The sequence below is a fragment of the Bubalus kerabau genome, chromosome 11, assembly GCF_029407905.1.
Source record: "Bubalus kerabau isolate K-KA32 ecotype Philippines breed swamp buffalo chromosome 11, PCC_UOA_SB_1v2, whole genome shotgun sequence".
Taxonomy (NCBI): Eukaryota; Metazoa; Chordata; class Mammalia; order Artiodactyla; family Bovidae; genus Bubalus; species Bubalus kerabau.
In genome coordinates this window covers 25,839,220-25,857,317 of record NC_073634.1, presented here as the reverse complement: position 1 = coordinate 25,857,317, position 18,098 = coordinate 25,839,220, and the positions used below count along the sequence as shown (strand labels likewise).

The following is an 18,098-nucleotide window of genomic DNA, read 5'->3' as shown; positions in this document are numbered from 1 at the left end:
TTGTTCTGAAAATGATAGGGTATGTTTCCTTTAAGCAAAACCATCAGGAAATTTTTTAATTGTCCTTTAATAGAAATCATATAGTATTTTTAGTCTAGAGAAAACAGAGTCTGTGGGAACCACCTTCTTCCACCCATGTCTTGGCAATGGAAACTAGTATCCCAGATCAAGACTATTTACTGATCCCCATGGCAACGAAGTGCTTTATCTTACATCAATCCTCATATCATAAGGACACAACAGTTCTTTAACATGGTATCTTAACCTTAAAATAGCAATCTTGATGTGAAATATAAGTGCTTTAAATAAAAAAAAATGGGTATAAAATGTTGCTGCCATACTAGAAATTCTCAAGTAGCCTCATCAGATTTTAATTTTTTGACTAAATCCTCTATCATTTCTGAGTAGAGACACTGAACCTTTCAAAGAAACGATTGAGTTAAAGTTTTGCCTTGAAATTTGTTACTTGGCAGCATATTAAATGGAGTGTAACATTGTGGGGCGGAGAAGGCAATGGCACCCACCCCAGTACTCTCGCCTGGAGAATCCCATGGACAGAGGAGCCTGGTAGGCTGCAGTCCATGGGGTCGCTAGGAGTCAGACACGACTGAGCGACTTCACTTTCACTTTTCACTTTCATGCATTGGAGAAGGAAATGGCAACCCACTCCAGTGTTTTTGCCTGGAGAATCCCAGGGACAGGGAAGCCTGGTGGGCTGCCGTCTATGGGGTCGCACAGAGTCGGACACGACTGGAACGACTTAGCAGCAGCAGTAGCAGCAACATTGTGGGGGCTTTGAATGGTGTCCTTCATACCACATGTAGCAACAGTCTATGGAGAAGTTGCCTAGGTGCAAGAGTTGCCTTGGTTTAGGGATCATTACTCTCTTATTTCCCAGGTTTGCAACAAGAAATTAAATCCCTAAAAACTTCATCTACAGTGAGGCTTGATCATTTTCCAGGTTGCTTGATGTATTATAAGCATACTGGCTAAGATTCCAAATAACACCACCAGAAGATTGAATTATACACATAAATCATTTTAGGGTCTTCAGTAGAAAAATGCTATATGAATACCAGCTAGTGGTATTATTATTTTATCTTATGGTCAGACCTGGCACTTTTTAAACCTACAGGGTCACACACACATTTTAACAAAATGAGTGTTCTGTTAGAACATACTTCTGTACAACTACATTATAATTTTTGTTTGAGAGAGTGTAGGTGGTGGTACAGATATTCTACTTCCCTTTGACAGCTTCCTCTCTGATTTTTCAAATACATTCACACTCAGGAGGTAAAACTGAAATACTTTTTATATTTCAGAACCATTCTATTTTAAGATTGCAAATGATTTTTAAATCAAGGTCGAATGAGCTGCAACTAGATGTGTTATTCATTGATATTTTTTAGTAGAGATTTAACATTTCTATGCATTTTAACACCCTCTTTTGGTAATGAAAGCATTGGGAACCAACTCTCTCAGTTCTCTCTTGAAAGCCTGCTGTTCTTTCTCATTTTTCAAGTGTTTCATGAACAAAAAAGTAACTTGGCATTGTCATTGAGAGAGTGTTTCAATACTCTGGACCCACTGATTGTGCTCTGAGTCATTTGGCTCTGCCCTTTGCATTATAAAGGCAACCAGATGAAAAAGAGTGTTGTACATTTAGGCAAGGTCAGAACAGTTCCAACAAGTGGAAAATCTGCCCAGGCTCCAGCTTGCCTCCCCAGGTTCTAAAATAAGTACCTTTTTTTCCTACTGAAATTGTCTAGTGAAAGTGCTGGTTGGGAAGGATTGGGTGAAGAAAGTAAATGACTTTTAATCTCACTGAAGTAAAGAATTTTATCTTATCCATATTCATATTCCATGTGGTAACTGGCCCAATCAGTGCCTTACATAATTATAAGAACCAAAAAAGGAACAGGGTAAAATTTCTGAATCATCAAATAGGTTTTTTCTGTAATACAAACAGGAAGAGGGTTTTTTTTTTAATTATATTGATAAGAAAACCCTAAATTCATTTTGATATTTGGCAAAACTAATACAATTATGTAAAGTTTAAAAATAAAATAAAATTAAAAAAAAAAAAGAAAACCCTAAAAGAAAGCACAAAGCATAAATTTGGGGAATATGGCTTTCATAGGTATGTATTTGTATTTGTCTGTCTCTGTGTCTATGATATGTGGATATGATACATGGAATATGACTATAAAATAATGAGGCTTAAAAAACACATATTTTGGACAATATCTTTATGTTGCAGTGAACTTTAATTTAAATAAGGCATTCTAAAGTGCTTTGCAAACTCCTAAAGTGGCAATCAAATAGAAAATGTTGCAATTTTAGATTGTTCAAAAACAAATAATTAATTGAGCAGTTCATATGGTCTATTGCAATAAAATTGTAACCTTGGTACAAACCAGGAAGAATGAAATGACTTGGCTCAAAGCTATATAACTACAGAAAAGGGAGAACAACTAATATAAAAAATTAATGGCAAAGCTTATTAAAGACCATTTAATGATGAAGCATTCTTACCTGTCCAATACATAATCTGACTTGGGAATATATTGCTTCTTTTATCTGAAAGAGCCATTTTTATCATTATAATTCCAAATCATGACAGCTCAGAAACTGTCGTTAATAAGAAGAATAAACTGAAGAACTTTATTCCTCCTCCACAGACAGGATTGAATGCAGCAGTATGGATGCAGTAGCAGAAAAAGAAGGAAAACAAGATACAGTCTCAAAAACTTCATGCCTGGAGTCATGATTGCTTGTGTACTTATTCTCAGCTGCCATCACTCAGTCTCACAGCTGGACAACACCTCTCATTCAAAATAAACCTTCAATTCTTGACGGCTCCATATCAGGTCACTGCCATTGCCAGCTGTTTCTTGATCAGAGCACATTGCTTTAAGATTTCCCTCTTTAGGTCCTTAGAGCAACTGCACAAGCACAGGAATACTTTGAAGCATTTTATGACACTTACCAGTGATATTTGACCCTGTAACAAATTAAAAACAAATCACATTGACTAATGTCGTCACTGAAGAGCTGTGGTTTCCATCTTGGGCTTCTATGGTGGCTCAGGGATAAAGAATCTGCCTGCAATGCAGGAGATGCTGGTTCAATCCCTGGGTCATGAAGATCCCCTGGGGTAGGATATGGCAACCCACTCCAGTATTCTTGCCTGGGAAATCCCATGGACAGAGGAGCCTGGTGGGCTAAAGTACATGGGGTCACAAAGAGTAGGATACAACTGAGTAGGAAACAACAACAGTTTCCCTTTACCTGTATCTGTGGATAAGACATTTGTTTTTTGGGCCAAAGATTTTCTCCCTCCACTGTGGTTAAAATTTTACATGCAAGATGAAAAGACAAAGAAAAGTAGAGTGATTTACTGAACTTGTTGCATTTAGAAAGTGGTCTCATTAAAGTAACTTGTAGATAGTTCTGACATACCTTAACATAAGTGCTGGTTTGGAAAAATATACATCTTCATGTAACCTCTGTGCATTTTTCTAAACACTTGTCTGTGACTTTTTCCTGAGTTAATGAATAGCTTAGATGACACATATAATAATCGATGGACTTAGATGGCTCTGATGAGGCTCCGGGCATGGATAGATCCTAAGAAATGTTTTGTAACCTGAAATTTTTGCAAAGTCTCTTCACTTTTTCTTTGGGACCAATGGCCAGGTGTGTTTGAAGAAATGCTTTCCTACTTTTCAGCCCCATCATAACCACTCACTCACCCCAAGTTAGTGTCAGCCTCATTGGATTTAATCTGGTCCCAGCCAGCTTGACAGGATGCCTTCTCATTCATCAGTACCTTTAAAGTACCCTCCTTGCAAAAAAAGAAAAAGTATATATATATATATATATATATATATATATATATATATAATATATATGTTAAATTATATATTAATATTTATATATAATAAATAATATATAATTTAACATATATATTATATATATAATATATATACTTTTTTTTGCAAGGAGGGTACTTTATATATTTATATATAATAAATATTATATATAATTTAACATATATATTATATATATTGTGTGCATGCCAAGTCTCTTCAGTTGTGTCCAACTCTGTGACCCTATGGACTATAGCCCTCTGTCCATGGGTTTCTCCAGACAAGAATATTGGAGTGGGTTGCCATGCCCTCCTCCAGGGGATCTTCCTGAACAAGGGATCAAACCTGTGTCTCATGTCTCCAGAATTGACAAGGCGAGTTTTTTACAATAAGTGCCACCTTGGAGTGTGTGTGTGTGTGTGTGTGTGTGTGTGTGTGTGTGTGTATATATATATATATATATATATGTATGTATATATTCCCTGGGGCCCAACTATGCTATTGAGAGAGAATGGTAATAAGGCATTCTCTGCTCAGTTGTCCAACAACTCTAGTCAAAATACCTTGAAATTGCTTACCCTAATTTTAGTTCATCTCTTCAAGCTCTGCCTGCTATAACTCAAAAAAAAACCTATGTCCCAAAACACCCACATCTTTATTGTACTTTATTTTAGCGTTAATATTGCTGCCTGTTCCACAGAGATAAGCCCGTAGACATAATCGTGCTTAATGAGGCTGTCTATATAGGAATTTAGAACAGACTTTAAATGATACACTATTACAATTAGTAAAGCTTTTTAACCACTGATTTTTAATAGTATCTGGTGAAAAATAATCTTAATAATAGCAAAATCTGAGAGAACTAAGAGATGTATACTTAATATTTCTTTACAAAATTATTTATTTCTTTAGGAAGTCATTTATTTAGGAACAGAACACTATGTTAGGTATTATAGATTGTAAAGTACATAATGGGCTCAGATTCTGAAGTCAGGAAGATTCTAATCCACTTTGAAAAGGAGAATTTACAGTCCCAATAGACAGCAATAAATAATTGAATACTGTTTTGTTTTCCCTATTTTTTAAATGAAATACATAACTGAATTGTCTAATAATCAAAATGTTCTACCACAAGCATGGGTTTCCCTAGTAGCTCAGACAGTAAAGCATCTGCCTGCAATGCAGGAGACCTGGGTTCAACCCCTGGATCAGGAAGGCCCCCTGGAGAAGGAAATGGCAACTCTCTCCAGTATTCTTGCCTGGAGAATCCTCATGCACAGAAGAGCCTGGTGGACTACAATCCATTGGGTCACAAAGAGTCAGACACAACTGAGTGACCAACACACACACCACCACCACCACCACCATGGAAGGGACGTCCTCGTGTGTCACACGAAGGCAAAGGGTATCATTGGGCACCTATGATGGGCTAGACGCCTTGGCACCCAGAAGGAACTTGAGATGGCTTCAGGCTTTTTATTCTTTTGTTTGGGGGCTCATAAGTAGAATCTTTGCACTGTTCACTCAAGAAGGCTTTCTTACCTCTTCTTGCTATTCTCTGGAGTTCTGCATTCAGTTGGGTATATCTTACCCTTTCTCCTTTGCCTTTTGCTTCTCTTCTTTTCTCAGCTTATTTGTAAGCCCTCCTCAGGCAGCCAGTTTGCCTTCTTGCATTTCTTTTTCTTAAGGATGGTTTTGGTCACCACCTCCTATACAATGTTATAAACCTCCATCAATAGTTCTTCAGGCACTCTGTATACCAGATCTAGTCCCTTGAATCTATTCATCACCTCCACTGTATATTCATAAGGGATTTGATTTAGATCATAACTGAATGGCCTAGTGGTTTTCCCTACTGTCTTCAACTTGAGCCTGAATTCTGCAATACAAAGCTGATGATCTGAGCCAGTCAGCTCTATGTCTTGATTTTGCTGATTGTATAGAGCTTCTGCTTCTTTGGCTGCAAAGAATATAATCAACCTGATTACAGTACTGACCGTCTGCTGATATCAATGTGTAGAGTTGTCTCTTGTGTTATTGGAAGAGGGTATTTGCTATGATCAGTGCATTTTCTTGGCAAACTCTGTTAGCCTTTGCCCTGCTTTATTTTGTATTCCAGGGCCATACTTGCCAGTTACTCTAGGTATTTCTTGACTTCCTACTAAAGTGAATGATGCAAAGAAATAGAGAAAAATGATAGAATTAGAAAAACTAGAGATCTCTTTAAGAAAATTGGAGTTACTAAGGGAATATTTCATGCAAAGATAGGCACAATAAAGAATAAAAATGGCAAGAACCTAACAGAAGTAAATGAGATTAAGAAAAAGTGGCAAGAACACACAGAACTGTACAAAAAGTCTCTTAATGACCCAGATAACCACGATGGTATCGGCACTTACCTAGAGCCAGACATCTTGCAGTGTGAAGTCAAGTGGGCTGAGGGAAGCACTACTACCAACAAAGCTTAGAGGAGGAGATGGAATTCCAACTGAGCTATTTCAAATCCTAAAATATTATGCTGTTAAAGGGCTGGATTCAATATGCCAGCACATTTGGAAAACTCAGCAGTGGCCACAGGACTGAAAAAGGTCAGTTTTCATTCCAATCCCTAAGAAAGGCAATGCCAAAGAATGTTCAAATTAAAGTACAATTGCATTTATTTCACATGCTAGTAAAATCATGCTCAAAATCCTTCAAGCTAAGCTTCAGCAGTACGTGAACTGAGAATTTCCAGATGTATAAACTGGACTTAGAAAAGGCAGAGGAATCAGAGATCAAATTGCCAACATCCGTTAGATCATAGAAAAAGCAAGGGAATTTCAAAAAACCATCTGCTTGTGTTTCATTGACTACTTTAAAGCCTTTGACTGTGTTGATCACAACTGTGGAATATTCTTAAAGAGATGGGAAAACCAGACCACTTTACAAGCCTCCTGAGAAACCTGTATGCAGGACAAGAAGCAACAGTTAGAACTGGACATGGAACAACAGACTGGTTCAAAATTGGGAAAGGAGTACGTCAAGACTGTATATTGTCACCCTGTTTATTTAACTTATATGCAGAGTACATCATACAAAATGATGGGCTGGATGATTCACAAGCTGGAATCAAGATTGCTGGGAGAAATATCAACAATCTCAGATATGGAGATGGTACCACTTTAATGGCAGAAAATGAGGAACTAAAAAACCTCTTGATGAAAATGAAAGAAGAGAGTGAAAAAGCTGGCTTAAAACTGAACATTCAAAAAACTAAGATCATGGCATCTGATCCTATAACTTCATGGCAAATAGATGAGGAAAAAGTGGTAACTGATAGATTTCATTTTCTTGGGCTCCAAAATCAATGGGGACAGGGACTGCAGCCACGAAATTAAGAGATGCTTACTCCTTGCGAGAATAGCTATAACAAACCTAGACAGTGTATTAAAAAGAAGAGACATCACTTTGCCAAAAAAGGTCTATATAGTCAAAGCTGAGGTTTTTCAAGTAGTCATGATGGGAGTGAGAGTTGGACCATAAAGAAGGCTGAGTGCCGAAGAATTGATGCTTTCGAACTGTGGTGCTGGAGAAGACTCTAGACAGACCTTGACAGCAAGGAGATTAAACCAGTCAATCCTAAAGGAAATCAACTCTGAATATCTGTTGGAAAAGCTGTTGCTGAAGCTCTAATATTTGGCTACCTGTCAGGAAGTGCCAACTCATTGGAAAAGACCCTGATGCTGGGAAATATTGAGGCAAGAGGAGGAGGTGGCAGAAGACGAGATGGTTGGATGACATCACTGATTCAATGAACATGAGTCTGACCAAACTCTGGAAGATTGTGAAGGGACAAGGAAGGTTGGCGTGCTGCAGTTCATGGGGTCACAAAGAGTTGGACACGACTTAGCGACTGACCTACAACAACAAGTAGAACCTTGAACAATAACCTGGCAGATAATAACAAAATGTTTCTTATAAATCATGGGACATGAGTTTGGAAAGAAGTGGAAAGCAAGAGGGCCTGTCATTTTCAAATGGCACAGAATAGGAAAATCAAACCCTGCAAAGAGAGCAAAAATGAAATGGATTTACCCAAGATCATCTTCTTGGATACTGCCAGCTCAGTTAGAGTCAAGTTTCCAATAACAGCTTCAAATCACCAAATCATGTAATCTGAAATGCAAGGACGTATAACACAAATAATCAAATATTTTAACAATAAATACAGCAAGTAAATTTAATATGCCTGTTGTATAGGGCTAGAATTATTATATTATAGAATTATTTAAGAGACCTCTTGCTGCTGCTGCTGCTGCTAAGTCGCTTCAGTCGTGTCTGACTCTGTGCGAACCCATAGACGGCAACCCACCAGGCTCCACTGTCCCTGGGATTCTCCAGGCAAGAACACTGGAGTGGGTAAGAGACCTCTTAGATGCAATCTATTATGTTAAGTACAATGATTCTGCTTTCCAATGCTCTGGGCAGAATTTAAAAAGCCAGAAATCATATTAGCATAGCAGATCAATTTTCAAACCAGCTGAAGCCCCAGCACTTCATTCTGATTTACAGTATTGGGTTAGCTTCAGGTGTACTGCAAAATGATTCAGTTATGCATGTTCTAAGTTGCTTCAGTCATGTCTGACTCTTTGTGACCCCATAGACTCTAGCCCTCTAGTCTCCTCTGACCATGAGAGTCTCCAGGCAAGAATAACAGAGTGGGTGGCGATGCCCTCCTCCAGGGTATTTTCCTGACCCAGGGATCGAACCCACGCCTCTCACCTCTACCTGCATTGGCAGGTGAGTTCTTTACCACTCGTGCCACCTGGGAAGCCTATCCATATGCAATACTCTTTCTTTTTCAAATTATTTTCTCATATTGCTTATCACAGACAATTGAATATAGTTCCCTGTGCTATACAATGGGTCCTTGTTGGCTAGCTGTTTTAAATATAGTGTGTATATGTTAGCTCCAGTCTCAGCAATTTCAACAATGCCATAACTCCTCCATTTAACCCATTCAAAATCAAAATGCTGATAAGCTTGCCACTTGAAGGGTTTTGGGTCCCACTATCCCCTACAATCACCTCAAGAATCAGCCAAAGTGGACCCCTCTCAACTAGCCAAACATATTCTATACCATGTTGCTTCTCAGCTATTACTCCAACACTTATGTCTGCCTGAAACCCCTGCCTTCTTACCATTATTCACTCAGGGTCTCAGGACACATGTACTTGGTATGTGATTTATGCTTGTCTCCGTCCTATCCCTGCTTCAGAGTGAGGAGTATAGGGTTTCCCTTGTGGCTCAGTAGTAAAAAATCCACATGTTCAATCCTTGGTCTGGGAAAATGCCACATGCCGTGGAGCAACTAAGCCAATGCACCACATTGAGCCTGTTCTCTAGGGCCTGGGATCCACAACTATTGAGCCCATGCATTACAGCCACTGAAGCCCACACACCCTTGAGCCCGAGTTCCACAATAAGAGAAGCCACTGCACTGGGAAGCTCTCGTACCTCAACTAGAGAGTAGCCCCCACTTGCCACAACTAAAGAAAAGCCCGTTCAGGAAAAAAGACCCAGCACAGCCACAAAGACCCAGCACAGCCAAAAACAAATAAATAAAATTTTTAATAAGAGTGAGGAGTATAATTCAAAGCCAGGCAATTATTCCATGAAATCTTTCTTTATTCTTTGAATTGAGAATAATTTATTCATCTGTCCATTTAGTCCCTTATTCAGTTATCTATTGTATTGAACACCTATTGTATGATGTTTTAATGATGCAAGTAAAAATGAAATCTATTGTCTGATTATATAAAACTTAAAGCCTAACTGAAAAGCTAACCAACAAAATAATAATTACCCTACAGTTATTGAGTGAAATGTCAGGGTTGTATAATGTGGGCCTAATATGCCTCAAAAACCTAAACAATAGAGGAAGAATCTTCTCCCCAGAGAAGAGAACAGTTGATCTGAGCTTTGAAATTCAAGGAGTTAGCTAAATAAAGAAGAGAATGAATGAGAGTTTAGGCAAAAGACATGCAGGAAAATAGCATGTGAGGAAAACCAAGTTTTTGCAACTGGCCAGGACGCACATGCACACCAAGTCATTTATAATGAAATGAGAGAAACTTTGATGGTGAGTGACCAGAGAAGTAATTAAGATGTGAACAAGTAACTCTCAGAACATTTTCAAAAACTAAGAAATTTATATTTTATCCTGAAAGGCCTGGGTAAGTATTGAAAAATGCTGAACGGGGAATGGCAAGTTAAGAATTTGGCTTTAAATAGTGCCATCATCCACCCAAAACTTAAGCCAGAAATCTGAGGCAAACATGCTACAACACTTCCATTTATAATGAGAAGGAGCCAATTCATCAGAGAGATGTAATAATTATAAAGATAAATTGGCAAACATTTAGCTAGCTTGACCAAGAAGAAAAGAGACTCAAGACATTAAGAGGGGACATTATTACTGATCTTACAGGTATAAAAATGATTGAAAGGACTATTATAAACTATTGTATGCCAATGAATTGATAACTTAGATGAAATGACTAATTCCTCAAAAGACTCATTTAAGAAACTAAACTAATTTTTATTTTTTATTTTTTTAATTTTATTTTATTTTTAAACTTTACATAATTGTATTAGTTTTGCCAAATATCAAAATGAATCCGCCACAGGTATACATGTGTTCCCCATCCTGAACCCTCCTCCCTCCTCCCTCCCCATTCCATCCCTCTGGGTCGTCCCAGTGCACCAGCCCCAAGCATCCAGTTAAAAATAGATAATCTGAGTAAAGTTATAGCAAGTGTAGAGATCAGATTAGTTTTCAAAAAAAACTACCTGTAAAGAAAACAAATGTCCAGGTGGCTTCATTTTCAGTTTGAAAATGAAAGTAAGAAGACAATTCCTTTCACAATAGCAGCAGAAGAATAAAATATTTAGAAATAAATTTATCCAAAAAGTGTAAAACATACTCTGAAAACTAAAAAACATTCTTAAAAAATTAACAAAAATCTAAATAAATGAAAGTCACCCATGTTTATGGATCAGAAGATTGAATACTGTTAAGATGGCAGTACTCTCAAAGCTGACCTACAGATTTAACACAATTCCTATTAGAAATTCAGTTGACTATATTATAAAAACAGACAGTCTGATTCTGAAATTCATATTGAATTGAAAGAAACCCATAATAGGGCTTCCCTGGTGGCTCAGATGGTAAAGAAACCCACAATAGTCAAAATAATTATGAAAAAAAGAAGAAAAAAGTAGGAGAACTCATTCCTAATTTCAAAACTTACTACAAAATAGTGTAATGAAAACAGTGTCTTATTGGAACAAAGACAGACATACATATAGATCAACAGGAAAAAGTTGAGACTCCAGAAATAAATCTAAATACAAATCTAAATAAATACATCTAAGGTCAACTGACAACCAACAGGATTACTAAGACTATTCAATGAGAAAAAAAATAGTATGCTCAACAAATGTTGCTGGGACAAATGAGTATCAATTTACAAAAGAATGAAGTCCATTTCATACAGAAAAGTTAATTCAAAATGGATTAATTACCTAAACATAAGAGCTAAAGCTATAAAACTCTTAGATAAAAGCATAGGCAGAAAACTTCATGCCTTCAGATTTGGCAAAAGATTCTTAGCTGTGATAACAGAAGTATGAGCAGCAAAAGAAAAAATAAATTGGTCTTCATCAATATTTCAACACCCCCTAGAGTGCCCCTTTTACTTACTTTTACAAGAAAGTAAAACAAACAAACAAAACACCGCAAAATGCAAGAAAATATTTGCAAATCATGTAGCTGATAAATTTGTACCTGGAATATATAATGGACATTTACAACTGAATGGTAAAAAGACCACCCAATAAAGAAGTGGGCAAAAAATCTGAATAGGTGTGTCTTCAAGGAAGATATTCAAATAACCAGCAAGTACAGGAAAAAACTGTTAAACATCATTAGTCATCAGTGAATGCAAATCAAAACCACAGTGAGATACCATTCTGCAAACACTAGTATAGCTAGAATGAGAAAGTTAGAGAACAAAAAATATAACAATTGTATGGAGATATTGAACGCTCATACACAGCTAGTGAGAATATAAAATGCCACAACTGCTTTAGAAAACAATCTGGCAGTTCCTCAAATGATGAAACATAGAATTACCATGCATGTGTGCGTGCTAAGTTGCTTCAGTTGTGTCCACCATTTTGTGACCCTATGAACCATAGCCTGCCAGGCTCCTCTGTCCATGGGATTCTCCAGGCGAGAATACTGTGGTGGGTTGCCATGCCCTCCTCCAGGGGATCTTCCTGATCCAGGGATTAAACCTGCATTCCTTACATCTCCTGCATTGGCAGGTGGGTTCTTTACCACTAGCACCACCTTGGAAGAGAATTACCATATAACCCAACAATTCCATTCCCAAGTATACATCCAAGAGAAATTACAAACATGTTGATATAAAAAGTTTTACACAAATATTTATAGTAGGATCATTCATAATAGCCAACAAGTGTAAAACAGTGAGATGTTCATTAAGAGATGAATGGATAAACAATATACAGGGTATATCTACACAATGAAATATTACTCAGTCAAAAAGAGAAATAAAGTACTAATTCATGCTACAAATGGATGAACTTTGAAAACATGCTAAATGAAGGAAGCCAGACACAAAAGACAATGCATTAAAGTCCCAAATAGAGAGATCCATTGAGACAGAAAGTTGATTACTGGTTCCTTAGAGCTGGGGAGAATGGAAGGACAGGAATGAGATGAAAATGTTTTAAAATTGATTGCGGTGATAGTTGCACATATCTGCAAATAAATTATAGTAAACACCACTGGATTGTACAGTGGCTCAGTGAATAGTCTGGCGTGTGAATTATATCTCAATAATATAAGAGAAGTTTGGACATTATGCTGAGAAAAAATTTAATGACTGTGTCAGTGGTGATGAGAACAAGTCAAGAAAATCTATTTAGAAGAAACAATGTTTGAAGTGGTTCTTCAAGGATAAGTAAGAACTGTGTTCAATTGCTTTAACTTATTTCTCATCTTGAAAGATAGACTGAGTTTGCTAATAATTTGCCTTGAAACTTTTGAAAACTTGCTATATGCCTTAAGAAGACTTTCATAAAAGATTTCTTTTATGTCCTTAGACAAAAGAAGAAAATATTTTAACCACCAAAAATTGAATATCTCTGCTCTTTTTAAACATTACAATCCTTAGCTCCCTCTTTAATACTACTAATTTGTGTCAGATATCCAGTCTAAATGATCTGTGTTAACATTATGGCCCGCTGCTTTAGGGAACTGAAAACATTAGATAATTTGTCCAGATAAACCAAAATGATGTTGATATTTTTTGACACTCTGTTTTTCTGTCTCCTTTGAGTTGGCAGACACTATCCAGATGGTCAGTGGGGTATTTGAGATTCTCTTTTTTTTTTTGGCTATGCAGGGTCTTCATTGTGCCATGTGGGATCTAGTTCTCTGACGAAGGGTTGAACCCTAACCGCCTGCATTGGGAGCATGGAGTCTTAACCATTGGACTAAGAGTGAAGTCCCTATTTGAGATTCTTATACCTTAAATAGCAGGGAGGGCTGTCAGGCTAATAATCACTAGTTGAGAGTTAACTATCATCTGTCCATTTTTCACTCATGTATCAATCCATGTAATTATCCATCAAACTTGTCAAGTTACTGTAGAAGAGACACTGCGTTGAATGTTGGAAATACAAGAACAAATAATACGGTGCCCCTGTCTACCAGGAGCTTACAGTCTAATGGCCAAGGGTGGAGAGGTCAGAAGAGACTAGAGTATGCCATATGTGCCTTGGAATATCTGGTGGTGAGGTCTGGAAAGACTTGAGAAAGGAAGAGACACTGAGCTGAATCTTAAAAGCCTGAGGATACCTTCATCAGGCAGACAAAGGTGAAGCATATGCATGAATGTGCCTACTTTTGGGGGAAGGTACAGAACTTTCCATTGAAAGAAACAGCCTGTGCAAACTATCCCATAGTGAAAGAGCATGCCCAGATGCACTTCTCTATGGAGTTAGACAAATTTTTTGATGTCAATACATTAAATCCTGACTTCCTCATTTGCAAGTGTCATGAACACCAGTTTAACCTCTTTCCCTGAAAGTATAATAGGACTTGAACCTCCTTAACAAGAGAATTTTTCCTTATACACATACCCCAAGGCATCTTCCAGAGTTGAGGAAAATCTCCCTGGCCAAGAGTACTGATTACCCAAGCTAAGCAGGAAGTTGGCCCACTTCCACAGCAAGCTTCATCAAGAACATGCCAACTCAGTTTGGCCAATCCAAAATGGGCAAACGCATTTTGGAATACACAAGCTTCTCATACCTTGGATGTTGCTAAAAATTCCGAGAGGTCTTAAGTTAAGCCTATCAAAGGGTCTGTGAGTTCTTTGAACAGAGCAGTCTCCCAGGCCCTGGTATACATAGTCATTGTGGGTCCTAATGTAGTAACTGCTCTGCATATTAACTAAACAATGCCAAACACATTAACTCATAGGATAATTCTAGGGTGAGAAGGTCAAGAGTTTTCTTGAGTAACTAACAGAGAAGAATCAGAACTTGTGATATGACCAATGTTACACAGCTAGTAGTAAGTAACAGAGCTAGGACCAAAGCATTGTCTTTTCATTTGAATCCTGAGTTGATTATCTAGAACCCATCTTGTATTCATTATGGTTTTATTTTTCTCCACTGATAAGAGGCAGACAGCTTGAGATTGCTACAGCGACTCAAGATTGCTGGCAAGAACTGACATTCTTTTGTCTGTCTGGTTCACTTTCCTTGCTCTCCAGGCCTTTGTCCCTCTGCTTGTCCCCTCCTGGTCACCAAATGGAAGCTGCAATTTCAGGCCTTGAATTTGCTCTCTCAGAAGGAACGAGGTGGAAGCAGCAAAAGGACAAGATGGGTAAAAGCTGATCCTGTCCTTTTTATTTTTTAATTGGCGGGCACAATATAATGTTGGTTTCTACCACACATCAACATGAGTCAGCCATAGGCATACGTATGTCCCCTTCCTTCTTGAAACTCCATCCCACCACTCACCCAATCCCACTCCTCTAGATTGTCACAGAGCACCCATTTGAGCTTCCTGTGTCTTACAGCAAATTCCCACAGGTTATCTATTTTACATATGGTGATGTATATGTTTCTACATTACACTCTCAATTCATGCCACTCTCTCCCCTCCTGTGTGCACAAGTCTGTTCTCTGTGTCTGTGTCCCTACTTCTGCCCTGCAAATAGTGAACCTGTCCCTTTTTAACAGATTAAAAAAAAACCCTTTTCTGACGTCTCACCAAGGGACTCCGGTTTACCCCTGGCTTGGCCAAAACAGTGTTACATGGTCATCCGTAGCAGCAATGGATGAGAAAAGAAGCGCTTTGCTTTTGAATTTCTACAGTAGAAAAAGGCAAGGGAAGGGAGGGTGCTGAATAACTCCTGGGAAAAGTCATCTTTTACCATGCCCATCATTGGTCAGCTTGTTAAATATCAATCTTAATTTTCATTAGGTATTATTATATAGACTATATATTATTATATAAATACTAGGTAATTTATTATGAAGATCTATATAATTTATTATATAAAGAAAAACTTGTATATAAATATATTAAATTTATATATGTAATATTTATATGCATATATTTATTTATATATACATAATTGCTGGTAGGGAGGGCGAGAGAAGTTGGAATTTCAGAATATTTTGAACAAAAAACAACTTTGCCTCTCATTGTTCTGACCTTAGTGTTATTACACAGAGATTACTAAAACCTAGGAGTGCTCTAACTTGCCATAAATATATCAGTTAGGTATCCTTTTCTTTTTTTCTTCTATAGAAATATTAAAACCTACATGAGATAGAGAAGCTAATAATGAACTCCAGTCACAGGTTGATAGGTGTACCTATAGGCTATCTTCAAATATGATCATTTTATTTGTGGTGTTTTGTCTGCCTCTCCCTTTTTCCTCTGGAATATTTTAAGCAAACTCATTTCAATAAACTAAAATCAATTATGCCTGTGTGTCTCAAATTTCTTTTTTCTAACGAGAGACTCTAAGGAGTTTTAACGTGATTTTGAAAAAGTTAACCAATGGGAAAATGTTATTTGAAAGGTCTCTCTCTCTCTCTCTCCATATTTTGACTTCTTATTACATAAGTAACAACACATTGAGAAAAGAGAGAGGCAGATAAGCTTAAACACCTGAAAAGCTAGATTTCAAAAGAACTGGGCATCCTGAGGGAGTATGCATCACCTCTCTACCACACAGAGCAGGATTTGTTCCCCTTGCCCCCCACCCCACCACTTAAAATGTAAGTCACAGCTATGTATCATTTAGAGTACCACTGAAGTTAACAAATGTAGTAATTAGTATTCTATTCAGGTTTATATTCTTTAACATTAAAGAAAAAAATGTTTCCTGAATTTCAAACTGATGGTTGCTTCTTTGGAACTGCCTCAATTATCCTAGTGAGAAGCAATTCCAATGAGAACTTGGCCTTTCCTCCTCTTATTAGAGATTTTGATTACTTTGACCTGCTGCTGCTACCTTATCCTTAAAGACAGGGGTCCTCAACCTGTAGGATCTAATGCCTGATGATCTGAGCTGGAGCTCATGTAATAATAATAGAAAATAAAGTGTGCGATAAATGTAATGCACATGAATCATACGGAAATCATTCCTCCCCACCATCCCCACCCACCCCCCAACCCCAGTCCACGGAAAAATTGTCTTCCATGAAACTGGTCCCTGGTGCCAGAAAGGCTGGGGACTGTTTCTTTAAGACAAACTATCCAGAGTATTAACAACTATCCCTGGTTAAAGAAATACCTTATGTATTTATTCATCCCCGAACAATGCTATCCATTGTTCAGACATCCATTCATTTCCCAACGCTTTTTGGGTCTCATACCTGTATCTTATCACTGAAATCTTTAAGGATGAAAACCCTGGTAAGGAACTGTAATCACATCTCTCTTTTCACAAAGCTCAAGAAACCCACATCCTGAAAACACTATGTGGGAATCAGGTTAAAAATTGGTTGTTCTCTAACCATCTAGAGAGTAAAAATGTAGAGAGTAAAAATGCCAATCTGAACGTGTGTTTGTGAAAAGGCATAGTGGCAGGATGGCAGGGTGGGAAATGCGCCTGGCTGGAAGGATCTCTATATGTGTATTTTTATCATCCATGTGTTGGATGAAGCGGAGAGCTGCCAGATAGCTTCTTTTCGACAGCTTGGAGTTACTGTTGGGAACAGATCCATGTATGGAAGCGAAAGCCGAAAGGCACAGATAAGCAGAGATCCAGCTATGCAAACCATGTTTAGAGACACTTAAACGACAAGCATCCCAGGTTCTTTCTTTCTGGTAAATTTGGAGAAGCCATCACCCCGGGTCTTTTTTCACATCCAGCCCATGCAGACTGATCGGCCAGCTCAACCAGAGGTAGGTGCAGGGCTTTTGTGATGAAACGTTTCTAAAGGGTCATTTGTGAATATTCCCTCCCAAGCTCTTGAGGTCCCTTAAAGGAAGCTGCCAAATAATATTTTGAAAAAAAGAAAGATTTGGTTTGGGGCTGGTGACTAAGAGGTATTTAACAGCTCTGCCTTCACAAGACAGGGCAGCTTGGTTACAGAGGGAAAGTGGCCGCAAAGAACTGCTCCCAAATAGAATTCTTTTCTCTGGGGTCACTTACTGTTTAGATTTCTGTGGATACGAATCTCCCTCAATATTGCCAGCACCTTGGAAACGGGCCCCAGCTTCCCGTGGGTTCCGATACCGTGTATTTTATGGGAGGGAGGTAAGCTTTGCCCTCTTCTCTGCTTGCTCGTCGGAATCCAGCATAAACTCACATGTGTGGCTAGTTCTTCCTTAGACCTAGAAAGAGCTGCTTGTAAACGACATTATTATTTTTGGCAGCTGAAGTCATTTTTGCAGTGTTTCTCAGTAGATGGGAGGTTGATTACATCCCGTTCAGAGATTCTTGGGTTGTTTTCACAAACATGGGGTCTTGCGCAAGTTGAAATTGCTGCAACCAGCTGTAAGCACTAGACTTCTCAGTACCTTCAACGTTTCTGTCTTTGTTGATAATGACTGAAAACTAAGGAGCTTGAGGGGAAAGCTATGTGATGATAATTTTGCCATCAGTGATGTTCAGGGGA

General features: G+C 38.0%; 1 protein-coding gene and 1 long non-coding RNA gene across 4 annotated transcripts in view; one reads left to right on the top strand and one right to left on the bottom strand.

Annotated features, from left to right (window-relative positions):
- Positions 1-2,251: 2,251 nt before the first annotated feature.
- LOC129622955 (uncharacterized) lies at positions 2,252-17,773 on the bottom strand. The gene is made up of 3 exons (XR_008700198.1): positions 17,633-17,773; positions 7,950-8,030; positions 2,252-3,007 (listed from the first exon to the last, which is right to left on the bottom strand). It is a non-coding gene; the product is annotated as an uncharacterized LOC129622955 (long non-coding RNA).
- The window catches only part of SLC8A1 (solute carrier family 8 member A1), a 463,546-nt gene continuing 448,680 nt past the window's right edge, over positions 3,233-18,098 (top strand). The window contains exon 1 of one of the 3 annotated variants that reach the window (XM_055539881.1): positions 3,233-3,242. The gene's annotated coding sequence lies outside the window, so the exon portion shown is untranslated. Of the gene's footprint in view, positions 3,243-17,360; positions 17,383-18,098 lie in introns of those variants that run through there. The other 2 variants (XM_055539882.1, XM_055539884.1) reach the window with 2 other exon arrangements.